Consider the following 11,836-nt stretch of genomic DNA (forward strand, 5'->3'; position numbering starts at 1 on the left):
CGTACATTTCTAAAAGTGCTCACTACATTTTGGACACTGAACGTATCCTGAATCTTTATATTAATTACACGATTTTATAAAGCAACATGGGCTGTTTCATAAAGCTGTTCGTAAGTGAAGAGCGACTTTAAGAACGACTGGTGATCCTTTTTTTGGTAAATGATGTTCGCCATATTATGTTCATTGGTGATTATTTAGAAAGGTTCACCAGTCGTTCTTAAAGTCGCTCTAAACTAACGAACAGCTTTATGAAACACCCACCAGGTCATATACATGTATCAAGTAACCGAATAAGTGATTAGGCCTACTTTGTTGTCAGGACTGGTGGGTGTTTCATAAAGCTCTTCGTAAGTTAAGAGCGACTTTAAGAACGACTGGTGATTCTTTCTTGTGATAAACGGTATTCATTGGCGATGGTTTAGCACGTAAGAAAAGATCACCTATCGTTCTTAATTAACTTGCGAACAGCTTTATGAAACGACCCCCATGATGTAATATGATTTTTTTTAATAGTGCATAATTATGCAATGATACTGAGAAAAACAGTTTTAAATTCTATGCTTGATTAGTGCAGATACAAATATACTGAAATAAATATTCATAGGTCTCTTATGGCCGTATTGTTGCTTTTCAGTGGATCTAATGAAAAACTATAAATTTTAAAGAATATATATATAATCTAACAATGAAACTTAGTGCGTATGTCATCGAATATTAAGCTACAGCCCCATTTGAGTTCAAATGACCTTTATCTGATCATGCGCAGAATGGAACTACGAACTGGTTCGTGTACTTGTGATGCAGGACGACATTCTTCGTTTTACACTTTTGACACCACTTCGTCTGAAATATGTCCTCAAAACCTCAAGTGATGAATCTTTCCCGCATGCGCAGGGGTATTTATTTTGGTTGCAGTTATTTCGTTGAGACCCACATGACCAAGCTTTCGATTCTTTCATAAAACTAGGTTTCATGGTCGGCCGTAGGGCAAGGTGTGTCACACAAGTCTCTTGCGTCATTCCATTAGGTCGCATAATAGAACAATCGGAGTTCTTCGGAATTGACTTCTCTCGGGTCTTTGGTGGGAACTGTCAGAACCATTCTCTCCTTCATCGATAGTGTCCAGTGGCCTTGGTATGTTTGTCATGGCTATTGTTGATCTAGATGTCGATGATTTGGCGGTCGATCTTGATGCTATGCTGTTCGAAACAGCGGAGATTGCTTCGTCCGGTGACTTGGTGTGATTTTTAGGGTGAATTGATAATATTGATGCACGCTTTGCCAGGTTTGAATACGACGTGAAAGAGCCAGATTCTTCGATGCGACCTGAAAGAGAAAATACAAAATTGCAGTACGATAATCTGATTGTTCATTGATTCAGAATGTAAATTTTCTGCACTTTCAGAATTTCTCTTAATTTCCTTATTGGTACGACGTCATGAAATGTTATATACAGCGTAATTAACCATTGGTTATTTTTCAAATGTTATGTGTGTCGCACAAACTATCTATAACCGCTTATCCAGGTTTAAACTCTTACCCCAATGTTATTCTACAGGGGCCGCGGTGGGGGGGGGGGGGGGCTGACCATGCAAAAAATCACAATCCTATGGTAATTTTTACGTTTTTGTAAATGGTTTTGGAAAAAATGGGGGGGGGGGGAACTGAAGCCCTCCCCCAGCCCCCCCCCCCCCCGCAGCCCCTGTTCTATGTACATATACGTTTACTCTCACTACCCAAATACACACTATAGTACACACACACGTTTTTGCGTAATGCATCGACTAATACAGTTTATTTGACGAAATGAAATGAAATGCTTTGACAACAAAGCTGAAATCGATCTGAATGACTTCGCTGTGAAAAAAATAAAAGAGAGGGGGCAGCGAAACAGGAGCTGAAGCATCATAAAGAAAATGTTATGGCGCCAAAAGCTTTAATGCATCCCATCCCATTGATTCACAACCATCATGTTTCGTCTGTAAGTTTCGTGTTTCGAAAAACGTAATTTTCCTCCATCTCTTACAGATCATGGAGCTGGTATATCGTCCCCGTTGCCGTCATTACTTTATCCCAATAGTCCCCAAATGTCGATCCCTGGATGACATCCAAATAAACAAAATGCGGAAATAGTACACCTACCCCTTTGCACTAACTCACTCAATTACAATCGATCCATGATCTGTTCAAATAGGGCATTCTTGATTGGTGGCGTGAACAAGTATTGAGCGAGCAGTGACAGTCACACCAACAGAACAGCCTCCAAACCCAAACTATGACGAATGGTATTTATTTGATCGCCATGGAGTCGGTTTGATCAGTGTGACTGCGGCACGCGCGTGCTACTGTCTCCGTTCAGCCAATACCTGGCGATATACTTGCAATAAATCGCATTTATCTACGTTAGATGTTTTGAAGCTTCAGGAACCGTGCCAAATCAACAAGCTGCCAGAGGGCTGGATGGGATGCGTGACAACCGATCCTATTCCCCATTATAGCCTCCGGCGAACATCATGATGAATGGTATTAGGGACGCAATCCAGGATGCAATATCCATAATTTTGACAAAACCCCCTATAGCGTTAGATCAAGGTCAATCGTAATAATGTGATAAGGCCGAACATCCTGGCAGATTAGTCAACATGTTAGATCGCTTTGACTGCTCATATTTCCTTCAAAAAGGCGAGAATAAAGAAGGGAAATTGAACCTAGCCTTAGTTCGACCTTGGATTTATACGTCATGGTCATTGATATCAGTCATTCCAAAGAATTTCTTATCTGCTTATTCAATAGATGCCTTTGGCAAATCCCAGAGATATTTCAATGGCGGAAATTAATCTTAACAGTACACGTCAAATGAAACCTTCAAAAGAGAAACGATTGGCTGTAGGATTAACACTATTTAATAAGCATGCCAAAGCATGCATTGAAAAATGCAGCTAAATCATGCATCAGCTTCAAATATAAAAAAAAGCAAATTGGTTTAAATAATAGAAGAAAGCACTGCATAATGGTGGCTTGCGTGATGCTTTATTTAGGTGTTGTATTTTGTTCATTCAATGATACATTGATTACCTGTAATCAATAATCAATCAATGAGAATGTGAAATCTTAAGGAAGTGAAAGTAGATAATTCATACAAAAATAGCAACGTATAGAAGATAATTTAGAAAAGATATGTTGACCATAACCCTACGAAATCCCCCAACAACAAAATATGTTTGCATTGTAAGACAAAAAATTAACACACCAATTTATCAAGTCCATGAAAGCAGGTGCATTTTTAGCTTCGATCAAAAATCGTTTTTTATGAAAACACCCTGACGGCATTTGTGCATCATAAATTACGAAAAAGAGAGAGAGAGAAAAAAAAAAACCTTGCTTACGTTTCAAGAGAGCTCAGTGGTCTAGAGGTATTGCCATTTGTATATCATTTGATGGGAATGCAAGGAGAAAATCAAATCAAGGTTTGATTCAATTGAGATATGAAGGGCTTGATTCCAAAAGGGGCTAAATCCTCTTTTGACCAATCTTTATTTAAATATGAATATAAGTATCTTAGACTTGAAAATCAAATGCACCATATCGCACTTGAAAATGAAATGGGAAAGTTGGTAAAAATGTATTCCATTTTTTTCCCAAAAGGAGCTAAATCCACTATCTGGTAATAAAAATTTGTTAATCTTACTACTTTACATAAATTTATGCTTTTAAGTGTTAGGTACATGTTGTGGATACAAGTTTAAATTTCGATGAAATTACAAAATGTTACTATGCTCCTTTTGAAATAAAACATGGAAAATGCACCATTTTTAGAAAAGATAAAAAAAAATCTATTTTAAGTTTTCTTTGGATAATCATAAGAACAGATGCAAAATTTACTTTGCTGGCAATATTTGTATGTTTCGTTTTCAATTTTGAATATTAAACCTGTTTGAATTGGCGAAATTGGACATACGACCAAGGTTTTATTCCACAACGAGCTAAACCCATGAAATATAAAATTTGAAGAAAACCAAATTGATATTGATTGATTATCTAATTAATTCAAGATGATAGCACCAATTTATATCAAAATAAAACAGCAATTGATAAGGGTAAGTGGTGAATTAAGAAAACCATGATTTACAGAAAAACGCTAAAAGTGGATTTAGCTCCTTTTTGGAATAAATCTTTTTATATAGCGTTCAAACATGTTTAATCGATACCACAAGTAACTGAAAAACAATGTTTTGTAATAAAATCCTACATCCTTGCAACAGTTTTCTCTTAATAATGTCCAAAATATATCTACAACTCTATTGCGATCTAACTTGAAGGTGAAATCTTCACTTATTTGAACTACTAATGGTTTTTACGTTATTCGTTGAAGGGGAAAAGACAATATTTTGACCAAGCCAGTTCAAGTGTTCTTTCGTCTCAGATCACCGGTTTGGTTGCACACCCCTCCCTCAAATTGACTTATGTTAAATGATTGTTTGGATTTAAAAAGATATTTAAAAAATATGGAAAATCCGTCAATAATTTTGTCTCGTGGCCTGGCATTGGGATTATTTACAATTAAGAAACTACAGTAAAAGTAAATTCTTATCCTGTATCACCCTGCCCTTCCATTATGGTTGTCTGATCGGATATCTTCCTTCTGTGAGTGTCAAATTGAACACAAACCCTAGAGTAGGCCTGAAGTAAAAAAAAAAAATATCCAGAACTACTGCTAAGCAATTTCTATTTTTGCGTTGATCGGTGTTATCCCGTTCATCTATTACATGTATGTCGTGGATTTAGATTCCCTTTCATCAAATAGATCCTGCAGGGTCAGTAAACATGGTCGATTTTTTCTTTTGCTCTTTGGCTATGTCTTTTGATACTCTAACATTTTGAAAGAACAAAGTAGTAACTTTGAGCATACTATACAAAATCATATTTTCCAGTATTGATAAGAAAATAGGAAAAAATAGACCCCGTTTGAAAGAATTTCTGATTCCTTTAAAAATGGATGGATGTCACTTGAAATATGCTTTACCGAATTTTAACCGAATACAATAATTTGCTTTGTTTGTCCCCATAGAGTTTGTCAGTACTCTGTCAAACAATCAAAATACTTCCAAGAGTTACGCTGCAAAAACGCCGGTCTTAATGGAACACCAACCTGGGGCCTGTTTCGTTAAGGACTTGCAACTGTTTTAACTTTGCCATTATAACAACTACCATGGTAACAGGACTCAGCAGCCAATCATAATCAAGGTTTCCATGGTAGTTGCCGTAATGGCAAAGTTACAACAGTTGCAAGTCCTTTATGAAACGGGCCCCTGGTATCTGTATCAGTTCACACCAAAGAAGCGTTGAAACAACACAAGTTAAGAATCAAACCGATATTGGTTTAACACTAATTGGTGCTGCTTAAATGCCAAATTGGTGTTAGCCTATTGCCAAACCGTTGCTGTTTCAACAACTCTCTGGCGTGGACCGATTTAGATACAAGGCTGGTGTTAAATTAACACCGGCACGTTTGCAGTGTAGCGAGCATGATTAAGTCATAGTCGATTTGACACTTTCCGAACCTAGAAATGTTCTTTCCGATGAAGTTTTTTCTTGATTTGTGTTCCTATGGGGTCCTAGAACAAATTCAGCTTGGTTGCCCAAAGTTGCCGTTTGGGAAATTTTGCTAATTTGCATAAATCCAAAATGGCCGCCACATGCCATCTTAAAAAACTAACTTTTGAACCCCTTGCCCTAAAATGATGAGGAAGGACTCCTTTTATGGGTTTGGGTGTGTGTAGAATCCATTTCTATTATTATTTTTGTAATATAAGGTCATCTTCGGGTCAAATCCAATATGGCCGCCGGATGTCATCTTGTAAAATTGAATTTGAACCCCTTACCCCAAAATGATGAGCAATACCTTTGTTTAGGGGTTTTGGGGTGTGTAGAATTTATTTCTGCTATTTTTTTGCAATATAAGGTCATCTTCAGGTCAAATCCAAGATGGCCGCCAGATGACGTCATCTTGAAATATTAACTTTTGAACCCTTTGCCTCAGAATCATGAATAATAACTTTATTCGTGAGTCATTTGGTATGTTGATTCAATTTCTGATGTAATTTTGCAATAAAGGATAATCTTCAGATCAAATCCAAGATGGCCGCCAAATGCCATGTAAGAGCTTATGTAAGGGGATTTCAGTAAGAATACTAATTTCTTTTTATTAATTCTCAATTTTTAGTTCAAGGGGAAGCCAGATCTGAGATGTTGTCAGACGCATTGGCGGCGGAGCAGAGGATTATATTTTGTGTTTGGGGGGGGGGGCGCAACAATAGGTGTCCCCCCCCCCCAAACACAAAATATAATCCTCTGCTCTGCCGCCAATGGTCAGACGTTCGACATTAACTGCTCACCTTAGAATGATCCTCGTTAGGTTTGGGCTATGATCAATTTCGCGTGTACTTATTTTTTTTAATGTCCATCCATACTTTTGTACTGAAGAGGCTTTAAAGTCTTTTTTTTTATTTGAAAGTATTTTCTCCATATTTTTCCTAAATCAAAGTGTCCAATGATAGGTAGGCATCAGTTCATCTAGGGTCGCTAGGGTTTACATTTTCGAGAGTGGCTGTAGAGCTCCGCTCTACAGTGGCAGTCTCTAAAGCAAATTTGTACAGATGAAGGAGGATGGCGCTGAAACAGGTTCAGATAGTGAAGCTGCCCTAGCCTTCCTCCTTGGTCTTTGGCCTGCCAATGTAGCATTCTGATTATTTTCTGACTTATTGACCCCTGTACTTAGTAGCTCTCCATAGATGACGACTATCATCTACATCTTCAAAAGTGTTAGTGTTTATGCCGGCCAAGTTTTATGTCACGTTTGCAGATGTGTTTATAACAGAGGTGTGATCTATCTGGGGACCAATCACATAGCTCACCTTACATTGGTGAATTCCCTTCTAGGATTTGCCAAAGTTTCATGCGGCGAACATGCCCCAACCACTTGAGGCACCTTTCACTAAGAAGCGAGAATAAGCTGGTGATGCCAGCATGCACATACGCTGAAGGGCCTTAAATTTTTCACTCTGTCCTGCCATTTCATGTGCAGGATACGTCCGAGGCAGCTGACATGGAAGGTGTTTAGCCGCTTTCTTGATCGGCGTACGTTTTCGAGGACTTATTTCAGTTCAGGAGCTTGGCCATGGCTGTGACAGATATTCCCATCCTGGTGCTTATCTCCTTGTCCAGTGAAAGGGAACTAGAGACAGACAGTCAATCCAAGGTAGGTGAGGAGTCCACCACAACCAGACGAGTGCGTGCTGTTGATAGAGATATCTGTCTTGAGTCTATCAGGATTCTGTCTTACAGGCTGATGGGTGATCCAAACTCCTTACATGCACAGGACAGGTGGCTGTATTGCTAGGTCTTGTAGGCCTACTACCGCTTCTTTATAAAAAGGCAGGGCGACGTCACGTCGTTGCCGTACAACCGCCAAGGGTTAATAAGATAAGACTTAAGTAAATAAACTAGACAACTTTGAGGTTACGTGTGACTGTCTTTAATGACCATGGCCAAGAGACCAACACTAGATGGCGCGCTTACAATTTGCGGTTGCAACATCGAATCATCATAATACAACATACTGGCGTGACTGCCTTTTACTTTTCTCTCAATCTTTTACAATATAATCTGTATAACAAAATCATGATGATTCGTAACTAGCTCACTATTAAATAAAAAGGGTTAGACCTCCGTTGGTGTAAAACTCTAATAAATCTAAACACCAATGTATCATAACGAGTTAAATATTAAACTAATATATGAATACAACAAAGCTCACAATTCAAATAACATCAAATGGCATCACCACTTCCCATCTTCCTCCATCATCAAAAAATGGGAAAACCACATTTGTGGGCTTAAAAAGGTGTAAACAAAAAATCATTATCCCTATCTAGGCATCAAATTATCAAAAGTAAAATGTTGACCCGCTCTACTCCAAAATACAAGGCTCAATTAATGCTATGCACTAAAAATCAATTCCCGACACAAATTAAACAACCATAAACTCGCATGAAAAAGGAAAAAACGCAAATGGGCAAATGGTTCAAATAAAGAAAAAAAAAACCCAATAATCTCTCAGTGCAAAGTATCCACATAACAAATAGACTAAACACAGTTTGACAGCCTCATCCTAAATAGCAAATGTATGTGTATCATAAAACAGAACGGCACAAAAAGTAATGAATCATAAGCAGTTCCATACCATTCCAATGAAATCACAAAATACTTGCAAAAAGGGAAATGGATAAAATACAAAAAACAGCCATGTACCAAAAACTTATGACTATTTAACTACATGAAGTTGACACGCGGACTCAATATCACTAGGCATAATGCATGATATACATGAACATACAATGACTGAAAACAAGGGCATATACATCATTATTCAAAACACAATAATTCTAATTAATATCAGAACAAAACAGAAATCATTTCCCAAACATCACAGTAGGCATATATTAAAGGACGAGTAAATATTAGATAAACATCACCAGTATGACATCATAAAAACATACCACATCCATAAAATCAACAACACACATAACTGGCAAAATCACTCACCCAAAATACATCACAAAAATTAATGACAAACATCATGAAACTGTTTATAGTGATCAACCAAAATCACATATCAAAATGCAATCCTGTAACATAAAAATACCTGCAAAGGAATATAACGAAACATCCCAACATAAAATCACAATCAGAATCACTATCAATACTATAAACAAGGCACTTTAAAGCATGTCAATTGAAGCAAAATATACCTGCAAATAAACATAAAACAAATCATCATGGTAATTGGTATAAGAAATCAATTAGGCATCGGTTAATAAATAACTCAAAGGACATATCCTAATCAAGCGATGAAACTCCTGTTTTAGTCCGTTCCTCATAATCATATGATAAAATTAAAAGTCCAATCATAATAGAAACATTCACATCTGCAATGGTCACTATCCAACACATGACTCCGTCAATTCTTGGGAAGGCTAGCCGAGCGGAAATGGACTAAAGTAACAAGTCTCTGTACCGTCGATATTCAGGCGAAAATGGCCTAAACCGCGAAGCTCTTCCACTAGGGGAGACAGACCAGCAGGACCATGCCCTGGGTTAGCATGGGGCCGGTCTGGCGGACGAGTGCAACGACAACCTCCAGGAACCAAGGGAGAAAGACCAGCAGGACCATGCCCTGGACTAGCATGGGGCTGATCTGGCGGACGAGCAGGACATCCTTCAGGGACAGACAGATCAGCAGGACCATGCCCTGGAATAGCATGGGGCTGATCTGGCGGACGAGCCTGATGACATCCTTCAGGAGTGGACAGATCAGCAGGGCCAAGCTCTAAGGCAGCAAGGGGCTGATCTGGAGGGCGACTATGGCAAGCGACATCAGTCCAGATGGAATGAACGTGCTTATTAGCAATTGAGACGCTAGCCGAGTACGGACATTCAGTTGAAGGCGACGCTTGCAGGGTGAACGACCGAAAGTTCTGCGAAATCAACCCATTCACGACAAACGGTACCCGTGCCAGATAGATAGCTTGCGAAGTAGAGCTACTGCTGCTGACGTTAGCCGGGCACAGAGGCATAGCGGTTACCCCGGTGCTTGCTCCGTGGCTGTGACTCGCGTCGAAAGGTAACACCGAATCGGCCGATGGTGTAACGGACACGGTATCAACACTACTGGGAGTGTCAAACCTATGATCAAGAGGCAGCACGGTACCTCCACGGTCAACGACACGGTTGCTACCAATGCAGCGATCCAGTAGCATATCAGGCGACATGTTAGGCAATACCGTCACGTCAGGCAAAGTTGTCACATCGGGCAAAGTCAAGGTAGGCATAACTGTCACATCAGACAAAGTCATGATAGGGGAAACTGTCAAATCAGACAATGTCAAGGTAGGCGAAACTGTCACATCCGGCAAAGTCAAGTTAGACAAAAATGTCACATCAGACGAAGAGTGAGAAACATAGTTCCGACTAAGATCCAAATCAAGGGAATCTGTGAAACTGTAGATCACGTTGGATTGGCAACAATCCCAAAGTAACGAAGACTGAAAATCATCGGCAGACAGTGGAGAGCAACTCGATCCACTCGGAGTAGGAGAGGCAACATTGCCATGCCAACAATCAATGCAATGAAGTGAAGAGGTTCTTAAATCACTCAAACATGAAACTGGAGAACACGAACTGCTTTCATGAGTGTCTTTAACTGTACACTCTCGGAACAATGAGGGCACACTGGCATTGGTATCCAGACCAATTACATTACTAACATTAGACCCTACATTATCTTTCCTTGTTTCTTTTACGTCTCTCATGTGACCAATAATCACATCATCTACATTAGCTTTATTTACCACACCAACATTAGCATCATGTCTATTTTCCTCATTCCATTGTTTCACATCACACTGGTCACTTTCATAAACCAGACAATCACTAGTTGCATACTCAACCTCTTTATTCCATCCTTCCATGTCAGCACTGTTTGTTATATACACCTCAACATCACTAGTCTTGTATCCATAATCTGCATTACATTGTTTCACATTAACAATGTTAGATTCATTACCTCCACCATCACTACTCTCATAACCATCATCTACATTGCATGGTTTCATTTCACCTTTGTTAGTTTCATGCACCTCACCATCACTAGTCAGGTATCCATCATCTGCATTACATTGTTTCACATCAACTATGTTAGAGTCATGACCTCCACCATCACTACTCTCATAACCATCATCTACATTGCATGGTTTCATTTCACCTTTGTTAGTTTCATGCACCTCACCATCACTAGTCTCATCTCTTCGGTCTTCATTCCGAGATTTACAACTATTACTTTTAGATTCATTCATCTCCCTATCACTTGTCTCGTATCCAACATCTTCTTTGTGTATGTTAGTGTTTACTGGTGTGACAGTGGTCCCTAATGTAACATGATTATTAATTCCATGACTATCATTCATTTTACTCTTATTCTTCACACGTTCCCGATCAATGAGAGTGTGCGTTGTAATTGAATGTATGCCAGCGAGATCAACATCACAAAAACATGGCGGAGCTGCTTGAGATGACGAAGCATAGCAAAAAGTAGCACTGTCTCCAAACATGATCAACTGCTTGGAGGGGCGAACCGAAATATCGTTCTGCTCCATAAATGGAGCCCCAGCAACAATACTGTGAGAACCACGCAAGTAGTCATCATGGACTACCACACCATCAAACCAAAGTTCACAACCATCATAGAATAATGTGAACCGAGTCACACCCACAATGTGGGTCTGATCGACGAGACTAACAATGGACACATCATCAACAATGTATTCATCAAAACCAAAATCATCAACAAGAATCTGGACACCAATATCATCTGCTACAGATTCAGTGATTAAATTGAGCTGTGATCCGCTCTTCAATTCAACATTAATCCACGAATTATCAATTGTGCGGGCACAAAAACAAGGTTTATTTAATATCTGCCTGCTAGCAGAAAACTGGCGCAACCCTGATGGTTGCGACGACCTGCTAGCCGCATCGTGAACGGCTGCCGCGGCGGTCAACGCGGCCCTGGCCATGGTACAGTACGTATATGTGGGACTACACAAATTTATCTTCCGACTTCGGGAAGTAACCCAACCTCTCGTCTACCACCGATAATATAAAACACGGCGAGCCTAGCCCCAATTTACAGGGTGAAATTAACTTAGGATGGCTTATTTATTTTCGATGGGTGGATAGAATCCAGCTGCCACCACGCCAAGGGTTAATAAGATAAGAC

This window comes from Lytechinus pictus, chromosome 5, assembly GCF_037042905.1.
Source record: "Lytechinus pictus isolate F3 Inbred chromosome 5, Lp3.0, whole genome shotgun sequence".
Taxonomy (NCBI): domain Eukaryota; kingdom Metazoa; phylum Echinodermata; class Echinoidea; order Temnopleuroida; family Toxopneustidae; genus Lytechinus; species Lytechinus pictus.